Source organism: Pinus tabuliformis, chromosome 6, assembly GCF_031772625.1.
Source record: "Pinus tabuliformis cultivar Carrire ecotype Pingquan chromosome 6, CPIR1, whole genome shotgun sequence".
Classification (NCBI taxonomy): domain Eukaryota; kingdom Viridiplantae; phylum Streptophyta; class Pinopsida; order Pinales; family Pinaceae; genus Pinus; species Pinus tabuliformis.
This window is the reverse complement of record NC_142292.1, coordinates 249,829,506-249,842,232: the sequence shown is the minus strand read 5'-3', so window position 1 is coordinate 249,842,232 and position 12,727 is coordinate 249,829,506. Positions and strand designations below refer to the sequence as shown.

General features: G+C 36.4%; 1 long non-coding RNA gene across 5 annotated transcripts; it reads left to right on the top strand.

Moving 5' to 3' along the window:
- The first annotated feature begins 623 nt into the window (after positions 1-623).
- LOC149258325 (uncharacterized) lies at positions 624-2,052 on the top strand. 5 transcript variants are annotated; one of them, XR_016246031.1, is made up of 4 exons: positions 624-834; positions 1,058-1,233; positions 1,368-1,499; positions 1,619-2,052. It is a non-coding gene; the product is annotated as an uncharacterized LOC149258325 (long non-coding RNA). The 5 variants fall into 5 exon arrangements; XR_016246029.1 differs by having other exon boundaries at positions 999-1,233; XR_016246030.1 differs by having other exon boundaries at positions 624-904.
- Positions 2,053-12,727: the final 10,675 nt, after the last annotated feature.

The window sequence follows — 12,727 nt, the reverse complement described above, 5'->3', positions numbered from 1 at the left end:
AGGGACTTTCGTCGTCCCTTTGTTTCTCAGAGTGACACCTGGTATCGGCCTAAAAACTCGTACTTTATTTATTAAAGGGTCTGAGTTGCAGGTTCTTTACGCTTGCGTGGTTTAATCTGCACGGTATGGACGTGACCGACATTGACACATTATCGGTTACTTACCATGCCGGTTTTCTGTGGGCGTGCAGTAAACGACGTTAGTACTAACGGAGACCACTTAACGCCGTTAGCACGAACTACTTTTACCGAAAAAGCGTCATGGAAATGTGAGTAAGTTGATTCGTTATGATTCAGATGCACGGGTAAGAATGTGGGCGTTTTTTCCGCTTCCATTCTTTTGATAAATACAAAAGGGTGAATAAAATAAATTTCTTAGTTATAAAATAGTGGTTTTATTTATTTATTTGACTGCCTTTTGACCAAAAGTGTCCTATGTTAGTTGATTGGTTATGAACAAAATCATAAGCGTGTATGATGATTGTGTATAAACGTAAATAGTAAATAATTAAATTATGATAATGGAAAATTTGTAAATGGTTTTAGTGAGCGGTTTCCTTCCTCCCACACCTAACCTAAATACAAGAGACCTTCTCTTTTCCACCTTAACCCACTCAACTTTATTATCTCTTTTCCTTAATCAAGTTATGTTCCGCAGAGTTCTGAAAGCGAGCAGTGATACTCCTCGTGTATTCATGAATATTCATGAAGGCGAAAGGCGGTTCTGCCAGCTACTTAATTTTTAGTTGTAGTTTGAGAAATTCGTGACGTTTTCTTCGGAGGCTTAAGCATTCATAAGCTCCAGTAGTAATGGCGACATAACTGCTCTACTCTGGTACATAGGAAGAGTTCCTTTATACCTATACAACTTTGGCCTTCTAAATGTTGATTTTAACATGGAATCTGTAAGTGGTTTAGTTATATTGGAAACATCTGTGTCAAAACATTGCTAAACTTTTCTTTTTAAATGAGAAAATTGTGTTTCTGTTACTCTGGTAGTCTGGACATGTGTGCTGGGATGATAACGATAGCAGAAGTTACTGTGCCTGACCCTGCAGCTATCTAAGCGCCCAAATAGGAGAAGGGGTTTAAAAGCTTTTTGCAGTGCAGCTGAAATTCACTTACAAGCTGGACGTGTTCTTCAGATGGCCCTGCCACAATCGTCCAAGTATTCGAATGCTCGAGGAATGGTAAATGCAGAATGAAAATTAGCCTTTATTTTCAAATAAGAAAGGTGGGTCAGGTCCCTGGTTTAAGGGCTAAACTTTTCTTTTTAAATGATAAAATTGTGTTTCTGTTACTCTGGCAGTCTGGACATGTGTGCTGGGATGATGACGATAACAGAAGTTACTGTGCCTGACCCTGCAGCTATCTAATCGCCCAAATAGGAGAAGGGGTTTAAAAGCTTTTTGCAGTGCAGCTGAAATTCAGTTACACGCTGGACGGGTTCTTCAGATGGCCCTGCCACAATTGTCCAAGTATTCGAATTCTCGAGGAATGGTAAATGCAGAATGAAAATTAGCCTTTATTTTCAAATAAGAAAGGTGGGTCAGGTCCCTGGTTTAAGGGCTAAACTTTTCTTTTTAAATGAGAAAATTGTGTTTCTGTTACTCTGGCAGTCTGGACATGTGTGCTGGGATGATAACGATAGCAGAAGTTGTTGTGCCTGACCCTGCAGCTATCTAATCGCCCAAATAGGAGAAGAGGTTTAAAAGCTTTTTGCAGTGCAACTGAAATTCAGTTACAAGCTGGACGTGTTCTTCAGATGGCCCTGCCACAATTGTCCAAGTATTCGAATGCTCGAGGAATGGTAAATGCAGAATGAAAATTAGCCTTTATTTTCAAATAAGAAAGGTGGGTCAGGTCCCTGGTTTAAGGGAAGTTCTTGAAGTCATTTGGTTGAAAAACAATGACATTGGACATTCCACAAATCAGAACCCAAACCTAAACAAGAATGAATAAATTAGTACAAACCCATCTAAACCTGGTTTTGATAGGCACCTAGGGGTTGTGAAGTAGCATATCCAGAGTTACAATTTTTGATGGGTTGCCAGTTGGATTTTAGAATCTTGAAGCCATGTCGTTTACTGCTCGCAACCACCATTTATTCGTGAGCACTGCATTACTTTTTTAAACCATTAGCACACAATATTAATGAAAGAAGTTACAGATATAAATTGGCGAGCATAATGTGTGGTCTATTTTTATTTTTAAAATTCGAGGTATGACACAATGCTCAAACTGTGGTGCATGTAGAACACCCCCTTCATCTTAGGTAAATTGACGATTGTCTCTTTATAAGATCTAGGAATGTTTGCTCACAGCCTGTTGACCTTCTGACGTTCAATAAAATGCTTTTTCATCTGACAGAGGTTAATGCAGGCTGCAGCTGTTAATTGTGCATGCAAATTTAACTTATATTAAGCTAACCTTATTCTTACCACAAACCAGCTTCGTATACCCATATTTAATAGGAAAAATTGGAGCAAAACAGGCTGACTGTAAGTTGGAGGTTAAATTCAAGAGGAAATTACGTTTGCTGCAAGCACTTGGCTGTTCATCTTTTCAATACTCTGCTTTTGTTGCACTCCCTACGATGTAATGCATAAGTCACATCTTCCAAGGAACTCTGTTAGTCTCGTGGATCCAAAGGCCTAAGAAGCACCATAAAATTGGGTTTGATCCATGAACCCAATATGGCTGAAATGTACTCTTGGGTTCTATTTAATGTTTCCATGGTGCATGATGAAATATTCAAACTATAAATATCACGAGTCTCCAAGAACGGGATAATTTAACACAAAACTACGAGCATGACACAACATATGACTTTTTTCTTTCTTGTTGTTGTAGATTTCTGGAAGGGCAATGTTTAATATATGTGATCCGTCTAACGTTTCGGATGGGAATTCCATCCAACATCAGGGAGCCTAGGCCAGCTATTTTTTTTTGTTCCTTCCAACTAGGCTGAGCCTAGGCCAGCGTCAACCACCCTGTCATATGGAACAAGGATCTGCCCACCTGCCAGAAGCTGTCACCGAGATTGTGCAATATTCAGTCAGACCCGGACACCACATGAGACAGTTTTTATCCCCACCACATGAGACAGTTTTTATCCCCACAGTTGGCTCACACCCTCAACCCCTCCCCATAAAATTTGAACTAGTGACAGACAAGACTAAACCCCACACAAATTAACTAATCTACACCTCATGAATACCCAATATATGACTTATCTAAAAAAATTTAACATCTGTTATCACATCATCAATAGTCCACTAATGGTGTTCAAAAGGACATACCAGTAACCATAAGGTTTTTTTGAGCCTTTTGTATCATCATTTATCCTTTGGAATAATCCAGATCTCCCCTTACCAATTCATCTTCTACAAAATACGATAATGAGAGTTTTGGGTTTCTTTTTAGAAATATAAAACTAGCCCATTCTGTAATACTAATTATAATATCAGTTAAACACAATTTTTTCTCTTTTCTAGATATCAACGACAATATTCACAAACCATTACATTCAGCGAAGCTTCTTCTTTAATATGGTAAGTGGAAGAGGTTAATTATAGAATGTTAACAGTATCCATCAACACTGCGTTTCATTTGGTTTTTCTGTTAGTTTCCAAGCATCTGTTAATGCTCCTTGTCATCCGTTGCAGCTTGAGATCAATCTACTAACATAGAATTTTGATACCGCTTAGATTTAATATGACCAAGAAGTACTGAGAAATAATACAGCATAAAACTAGAGTGTATAGGGAATATGTTTCTGCTGCTGGTAGGAATGTATCCCGTATAAAATTGCTAGAATGAGCTCGTGTTATAAGTGTGCAGCAATGAACCCCAATGCTAATTGCCAAGTGCAACTTTTGATATAAGTGTGCAGCAATGAACCCAAGGCTAATTGCCAAGTGCAACTTTTGGGCTATGAAAATTCCTCCGAAGATAGAATTTTAATAACAGAAAAACAAGTTTGCAATAAGGTGGTAGGCAAACTGCGTAGGACTCTAGAAGCAGTTACACTAAAAATTAACTCACAGGTGTGTGTGTGTATTGCATAAAGCAAGGTAGACTGACAAGTGAACTATAATAGTATGAGACTGATAACCAGAGTCTGCTTGCCACCCTTTCCTCTCAGTCCAGATTACAGAACTCTGCATCAACGAAGGCTTGTTGCAGACAGAATGTATATAATTGGTAGAAGTGCCACCTCTGTAGCACGTTCGAATAGATTGACACTTTAGCTCTATTTGCTTTACAATCAAGTCCATAAATGTTAGGCCATTTCGTACTTCAATGACGGATCTGCAGATTAAATCGAATAGCTTAAATTTTAAGTCAATTTCAAAGAATTGCTAGTCATTGCAAGAAAGAAAGTTTGCCCATTTTTAAGACTGCCACATATATTACATTAGAAATCAACAATCATGCACATCAAGATTCAAGATGGGGACAGGGCATGCACACTAAATCCTCCTTCGTACATAAGCAATGAAAGCTAGCATATCCACTCAAGATTGCCCTTTTTCTAACATCGTATCGAACTATTCCATAGAATAACCCCCCATTATTTTAGAGGTTTTCGAAGATGTAATTTGGCCTTCCAATTAGATTAGATTAGAGGATTTAAATACAAATTAAAATAGATAGAAGGAAAAGGCAAACTGCTTGGATTTTTTTGGCAGCTTTAATCAGAAAAGTCTCATAGAACAGTACTAAATTATATCACACAAAATTTCATCACAATTAAATAAGTCCTACAGTAGGCCACAAAAACTGAGAATGTAACAGCAATCTTATATTTTGATGGAGCATCAAACGACAAGCCTAGCCTAGAAGTCGCAGGGAGTTTTTGAAGAGGAAAATATACTTTCCCTGCATTGGTTTACAATCAAGTTGAAATCAAGGAGGAAAAATTAGTAAGTTCGTGAATTTTTAGGTAGCTTTAATCAGCCAAGTCTCATAGAAGAGTACTCAAGTATATCTCACACAAAATTTCCATCAGAATTATTTAGGTCCTACATTAGGTTAAAAGACGGGAAATGTAATAGCCTTAGAGGACAAGAATGGCCTAGTAGAATGGAGAGAATTCTACTTTCCATACATGATTTTACAATCAAGTTAAAATCAAGGGGATTGCACTACCATAGATCCATCTTAACCTTAGATCTTAACCTCTCAGCACTATTTTACATATAAAGTCAACCTTTTGTATGCCAGCTAGCCTTTCTTAGGTGTTACACACAAAAGTAATGAACATCTCCCCCAACCATGGTATAGAGCTTCTCGCTTGCCATAGTGTAAAAGATTTGGATCAACAACTTAAACAAAAAGAATAATGATCCTTCATGAGAATTGTGGAACAAGATCGAATGGATAATAGAGGGCTTGGGAAACCTTGAAGCAATATGCTTCAACCACAACAGAAGATCTGTCAATCAAGTAGTTAATTCGCTGGCAAACAAGGCAGTATCAACTACAAAAGGCAATCAAGTTTTTGAATATTGAGGCCATTATAAAAGATCATGGCCTATGATCTCAAATATTTGGAATAGGAATGGAGGTAGTGATCATTTTATGACAAATGAAGACTCGGAGAACAATAGAGATTGCCCATTATGTACAACTCAAGTGGATCAATCTCGAAAGAATGATAAATCAGGGGCTATGATGAAGGACATAACCCAGAAATAAGCTCAATGAATATACAGGCAGACCAAAGATAATCAACGTTCTATATTGCAAACACCTATCTGTGGATATTAGCCTTGTTGACCATTTTCAATAAGGGATCAGAGATTTGTCCCCAATTCTTTTGATACAAGACACTGGTTCAACAAATTCATGGATTTCTCGAAGAGGAGGTAGAACTTCTAATCCAAGCAGCTTTGCAGGTCAACGTGAAAGAATTTAAAATGCGACAGGTAAATTGAAACATAGATTTTATAACTTGGTGCAGAGGAACTTCAAGCAAGCCAGGTAAATTGAAACATAGATTTTATAACCTGGTGCATAGGAACTTCAAGCAAGCCAAGTAAATTGAAACATAGATTTTATAACCTGGATTAGATTCTAGTAAATAGTCTATCAAGCATAAGGCCTAAACTGGTTGAAATAGCTGATATTTGCGAATGGATTGAAAGGAACTCTTTACATAATGTGCTATGGGACTCCAACAACCTGAGGGAGAAAGCCATAAATCAAAGTCATCAGATGAAGCGAAAGCCATAAATCAAAGTCATCAGATGAAGCTCAGCCTCCACTGCAGTGATGACTGCAGTCACATCACTGTAAGACCCTACAGCCTGCAAGGTAGATTCTGGATCTAATAGTTTCTGTTTACTTTTGTATATTGTTATTAACTAAACTGTTATAATCCCAAAATTGACATAAAAGGATCAAACTTTTGGTAATAGATTCTTGGTCACTATTCAAGACCATAGAGAGATTTCTTAATTTGCAAACCAATGACTCTGTCTTTTTCAACATAGTGTTCTATTACTATCATATAATCTATCTCCTCCTCTAAGCCACCATGCAAGAAGAATGTTTTCACCAAAGGAACACAAGAATGTTTCACTAAGAAGCAGTGCTTCGATTTGGACCCGGGGATATCTCTATACTCCTGCGCCTGATGTGCACAGGGTGTTAGTATTTCACGGATACTGAGTTTTTCATCAGATGGGATGGGCATTGGGATATATTTCTGGACGAGGATTTTCCCACAGCAGCGTATCACATTAAGGCGAATGCAGAGGAATCCAAATAGGTGTTTTTGCGTGTGCGTACAAGGTCATATGCAGGTGCAAACAATAAGTTAATTTCGTGGTACTATGCTTTTTACAGTTTCTGTGGTTTATTGTCTAGGGATGGATTCTGTATGCTATTTCCTGAAATTATGTTCAGGGCTTTTATATATATAATAATTAAACTATGTATTCAAAATTTACTTAATACTCTTTGTGATGTAAATAAATTTCAATGAACATTAACTATTCTCATAATTTGCATGGATTCTTGCAACATATCATCGGCAGTTTATTTTTCCCTTCAATTTTGTGATTTGTTCCTTCTGGTCGAGGAAGGTTCCGTACCTTCACGTCTTACCTGAGCTCAAAAAGATAGAACAATATCAAAGGTCAATGAGCAAGTAATTCAAATGACAAGTATAAGAGCGATACAATGCACTATTGCAAGTAAGATGGAATGTTCACAAATCAATGGGAGAGCCTAGACGCATTATAAGCAAGCCACTGTTGTCAACACTTTCATTCTCGTTGAGATCTCTGGCATGGTTTCCTACTCGACCTCTGGGTATAGTCCTGCTTGACATATGTGCACAGATTTTACGTCACCTAATAATATTTAGTATTTTAAACCAAAATACAATTCTTTCAATTTAACATTTCTATCGGCCTTTCTTTGCACTTTTTAGGGCAATTGCTAGTTTTATTATTCGTTAATTCAAAAGCGTGTATTTTTAGTATTCAAAAGCGTATATTTTTATTATATCATGTCCACCATTTTTTGGTTCACTTTACAAATCATGTCATTCAATTAAGATTGGGAGGGGCATTCACTTTGCATAGGCTCCATTTTCAATTAGGGGTTTCATTCCATCCGTTTCAATTCGTTCACACCATATTAGACAAGAAATCCTGTTTGGAAGTTTGCTATATACTCTAGCCAGCACAGCACACCCTATTTTGAGATGGGTATCTTCAAGGAAACCCAATTCATGAAGCTGTCGTTGATGATCAAGTTTGTTGGCCGTGAAATGGATACTTCGCATTGCTTCAAGCAAATCATGAACTAAATGAAACAGTAACAGATTCCGTTAATTTGCCTGCTGCTTTAGGAATCACATGCAGAGGCAATTTATACATTTAAACTGCAGATTTGTTTAAAGTGGGTCTATTCAAGCATTGGAAGGGAGATCCATACATGATGCAGTTATTGATTTGAGTTGGGTTGGCTGATTGGGATGGTTGTCTAGTCTTCCTTTTAGCAGTACTTAGATTAATTGAAATGTTAACAGATTGTTTAATTTTCGTGCAATCTGGCAGTTTTTATTACAAGTCTGTTAAGAGGAAGGCTTCATGTAGAGATTTAGGCTCCATCCTACTTCAATGCCTTTCTCTAGGGTTTTCTGCACTGATAACCGAGATCTAAGTATGCAGCGTGTGATCCAATCTATTTGGGAATTCAATCTAAGTTGATTGGACACAGATGTTGATCAGATCTTTCAGTGCTAAAGATTACTGATTCGGAGGAGTCAGAGTCATGGCTTCAGATGCTCTGCAAAACTACATGGCGCAGAACTCACGATGAATGCATCAGAATGTGGGACTGCCTCATTAATAGGACCCAAGTTCAAAAAAAAATTGTCAAGCTTGTACTAACTACCTAGCTCAGAGTAGATGGGATGATTTTTCTGATCCTCTAGTAGGAAGAAGGAGAATAAGAGATGGTGTTGCAGACAATAAAGGAAATGGGTTTGTTGCCACATGTTTCTAACTGGAGCTTTGGTTAATTATAATGCCCATAACATCGATGATTTCCATGCGCTAACTCTAAGAGGTATTCTTCTTGGGCTCAGAACCTTATAGTTTAGTGGGTTGTGTCAATTGATTAGCTCTATTGGTTGGTCTGTGCTTAATGAAATGGTTTAGTATATATACTCCATCCCATCCTCTAAATCAAGAGTAGTTGTGATCATGGAAGCTATTGGTATTGGTTTGGGTATGGAAGCCTTACATTAATATTTGGGTAGATTTCATTGTCAAAGAGAACCAAACCTCTTATGCTTTGGAGATACTGTGCATTGTATTAAGCAGTACAGTAGCAGGAACTTGGGTATAACGTCTCTTGGGAGATGGTAATATAAGTATTCTTCAGGACCTGGTTTGGGTGAAGTGGGGAATTTGTACATATCTGCTCTGTGAAATTTGTAAAAGCAGATTTGAGATGTTAAGAATGCATATAGGTGAATATCTTCCCAAATGTGTGTTAAATCTGCTCAAATTGATTGAAACCTAAAAGATTAGGTTTGGAAGTTTTCTGTAGGGAAGTCACATTCTGGAATGCAGTAAATGGTTACTGGACAAAGTTGTTGATTAGATCTTGCATGTCTGAAGATAATGAAGGCCAAGGCAGTAGATTCATGACTGCAGATGCCCTGGATAATCACATGGCTCAAAGCAGGGACTAGGGATCAGAAACATTGCCTCCTCAATAGTGGCAAGGTTCAAGGAGGACTAGTCAACCTTATACTACCTGGTTGGTTCGTGGATGGTCCTCTGGCTTTCTGGTACCAAGAAGGGCAATGAGAGATTATGTTGTGGACAATTAAGGAAGTGGGTTCTACTGCCAATAAGTTTCTAGCCAGAGCTTTGGTCAATTCTGATGCCGGTAAAAGCCATGTTTGTCGGTACCAACCTTCAGAGGTGTTGTTCCATACCTTAGAAACTTTTCCTTTATAGTCGGTTGTGTTAATTGATTTGCTCTATTATTTGAGTTGTGATTATTTATTTTGAACGAGGCATTGGTAAATGGGATTTATGATATATGCTCCATACCAACCTCTAAAGCTAGTGTTGTTGTAATAATGACAACAATTGGTATTGGTTTGGGCATACACTGTTGACATTTGTATGTGGGGAGATATCATTTTCTAATTACCTTACGCTTGTTCCACAGGGTAGTTTCATTTAAGACTAAGAGGAAGCGTATGAGTTTCAGCATGCAATGTAAGGTAGTTTGAATGGGATACACAGTTTAATTTCTATGCTTTCTCACTTGATTGATATAGTGAAGCGTATGAGTTTCATCATGCAATATAATGTGGTAGTTTGAATGAGATATACAATTTATTTATATTATTTCTATTCTTTCTCACTTGATTGATATAGTTTATCTTATGAGTAGTTTACCATTTCCATTTAAAACTGAGATCAGATGAATCAAATGCATTAAGAAATCGTCATTAAGTTAGGCAGTTCAACGTGTCAAAATAGAGCAGAAAGGTTCTGCATAATATTATTATTTTTATTTTGGAAAATATTTTTAGCCAGATACCTGTTATGAATTTAAATATTTATTCTAAATATATGGATAAGTCAAATTTGATATATCTTATGATCAGCCCTGGGATGCCTTCTAGCGGAGCCTGTGGACATATCTAGCTGCAGTAACTAAATGATAGTCAAACAGCGAAACATGAAAACAAGAAAAAGAAAAAGACTATAAAAGGAAAGGCATTCAAAAACCTTGGGATGACTTCACAGTAATCTAAGCCTAACCTACTGCTCTAGGCTATTGATATTATGGACTCTAGGCTTAAGTTTCTACTTAAACTGTGTTTTGTTTTAATCAAATCATTGTTATTTTCTCCTCATAAAGGAGCTATGTTTTTGGCCTTTGTGATCAGTATGAACCTTATTTTCTCTGGATGCCATGCTATCCAAAGATACTACTAGTTAGTAGCAAGTTATTTTATTCAGACTTTACTTTTATTTCTGTTTATTATGATCGAACTACATCCTTACATCTTCCATAGATTGGAGTTATGAGACAATTTTCATTTATTGAAACTAAATTATACAAAATTGATTGTGTCAGAGAGAATTTTAATTGGCCTTTGTTACTGATTTAAATGTTTTGTTTCTTCTGGGTGATAGAAAAATGCAGCTATGTTGTCTGTATAATAAACTTGTATTAGAAAAGCCCAATTACAGGCAAGGAAATAACAACAACAAATGCATTACACACAAACTTTTAACCCGAGAAAATCCTCTCAGGCAATAAAATCTTCAAATATATCAATGCTGCAATAATCTTTGAAATGCCAAGTGACTTTATAATAAGTTTGCTACTTTTTCTTTTGTTCTTGTTCTTACATGATATAAATCTGTGAACTCCCTAGGACAGAAGTTATTTCCTTATTCCTCTGGCAGATGCCCAATATTTATATTTCTGATCCATGTATAGTAGTGATTTTAGTAGTGATTTTTCCAACAATAAACTTACGAGGAAATCTAAGGGATACATTCCCATTGTATACCTTTTTTTTTTCTCCATCCTGTTTGCCTCTGCAAACTCTCATGTTCATTTTCAACCACTTTCTGTTTTCCCTGCTGTCCAATTCGTTAGTTATTTGATTAGGTTTAGTTATTCCTATGGTACTTAATGTCTATCGTGAGCATTAATAATGTATTTTGATGGATTATAAATTTGTATTTACTATTTTGTGAATGTTTTATTCGTTCATTTCATCATGGTCAGTCCACAGTTTCGTTTTACATTGAAAAAAAATTATGGAATGTGTACTGGCTATACCTCTCCATTTGGGAGGTTTTTGGTTCCACACTAGCTTATTATGTTGAAGATGAGATTGGTTTTTTGGTTCGTCATATACATGACTTAACAGATGCAATCAAGGGTTTCCAAACCGTTTTTTCCATTTCCAACCTCTGCTCCTGTCTTGGCGTTACAAATGGCACCATTCCCACAGGAGCAGAACCAAAGCGAGTAGTTCCGCTAATAACAAAGGCAGAGCTAGTTAAAACGTGTGATGTTCCAGTTCTTGTTGTTTACTTTTAGGCTTATCTAGAAAACAAAGCAGGGTGTAATGGACTCTAACATAAGTATTTTGATACCTATCAACATTTATCAACTATTTAACTGTGCTATTTTTAACATGTTTTCTTTTCTTATGAATCGAATTTTGATGCTTCCTTGTGGAATGCTTAACTTGTTCAATTTGTGTAGAAGTATATGCTTCTCAAAATCAACATTATTTGCATATTGTGCTTTGATTTCCTAGTGTAAATTTCTCTAGTTGAATGGTTGTACTTTCAACATTTATCTTTTGTATTGGAGACTTAGATAACAATTCCACAATTTTATTTTTTATACCTTTATTATACTTTATCAACCTATTGAATTACTGCAGAAACTCTATCCATTTGAAGTATATGGATTGTTGCAACTTTTTTGTATTTGAATAATCTATATGATCAATATGAATAATGATTTCTTTTGAAGCAAATATTGCTTCAATTTCTACATGGCTTGTACCAATGCATACATTTGTTTGTCCAATGCATACATTTTATGCATTTGTTTGTCATATGATTGTTATGTTGAGTAGTCCAGCGTTGCTAATGTAAATGAGGTCAAAATGAGAAGTTACTTTCCTCCCTTGCATGAGGACTATTTCTATGGAATAACCTAATGAATCTATTTTAATGTTAAATTGCTTTTGCAAATTGGGCGGTGTTAATATTTACCCAAATCTACTTCCTTGTTGTAAGGGCATGTAGAGGGCTACATGAAATGTAAACTACCATGGATATTTCACTAGGAAAGTTCATCACAATGTATCTTACAATACTTTGAAATATTATTATACAAGGTATTTCCTTAGGTCTCAAATTTATTATTAATAGCTTAATGCTCAAATTAATGGAAATAATTGAAATTTGAAAACAAAATAACAACGAAATAAATGCACCATCAACACAAATGAACACAATGTATGACGTGGGAAACCTAATGCGGGAGAAAACCTAGCGAGAAGGTGAGGTTTATGCTTTGCTCTCTTTTCTTTGGTTATGAATGCAAGCATAAAGAAAGATGAAACTCACTATGGAGTAGCTTGTGACACTATTGCATGAATGGTTGCTACAAAATCTTTTACCACCTATGTTATGCTTGTG